General features: G+C 45.6%; 1 pseudogene; it reads left to right on the forward strand.

Moving 5' to 3' along the window:
- The first annotated feature begins 214 nt into the window (after window positions 1-214).
- LOC126476224 (5S ribosomal RNA) lies at window positions 215-332 on the forward strand (annotated as a pseudogene).
- The last annotated feature ends 412 nt before the right edge of the window (window positions 333-744 follow it).

The raw sequence follows: 744 nt of genomic DNA on the forward strand, positions 1-744 counted from the left end.
AATGTTTTTTGAAAGCCTGCACGTATGTCATTCATGATTTTCATGATTTAAGTAATGAAAACTGCACCAGTTGCTTATTTTTTCATGCTTAGTGCGACGAATTTCGAGAATTTATTCTCTTTTTCAACTGAGTTTCCAGATTGATATTTTTACTCTGCAGCGGCTTACACAGTTTTAATCTGCCAGGAAGTTTCAACTGAGTTTGTTTACATAAGCCAACGGCCTTGCCACAGTGGTAACACCGGTTCCCGTCAGATCACCGAAGCTAAGAGCTGTTGGGCTGGGCTGGCACTTGGATGGGTGACCATCCTGTCTGCCGAGCGCTGTTGGCAAGCGGGGTGCACTCAGCCCTTGTGAGGCAAACTGAGGAGCTGCTTTATTGAGAAGTAGCGGCTCCGGTCTCGGAAACTGACATACGGCCGGGAGAGCGGTGTGCTGACCACATGCCTCTCCATATCCGCATCCAGTGACGTCTGTGGGCTGAGTGAGGATAACACGGCGGCCGGTCGGTACCGTTGGGCCTTCATGGCCTGTTCGGGAGGAGTTTAGTTAGTTTTTTGTTTACATATATATTTTTGTGACATTTACATGTTTGCTTTTCTGCCTCTCTTGTGTTGTAGTTGTGTTTTTGAGGCTGTACTGGGAAAATCGGACGAAATGAATCTTTGAAAGTGTTTATATGATAATGCTGGAGATAGTCTACTTGCAAGTATTGTGCCTCCTTCATTACACAGAATATCACAG

This window comes from Schistocerca serialis, chromosome 4 (genome assembly GCF_023864345.2).
Source record: "Schistocerca serialis cubense isolate TAMUIC-IGC-003099 chromosome 4, iqSchSeri2.2, whole genome shotgun sequence".
Taxonomy (NCBI): Eukaryota; Metazoa; Arthropoda; class Insecta; order Orthoptera; family Acrididae; genus Schistocerca; species Schistocerca serialis.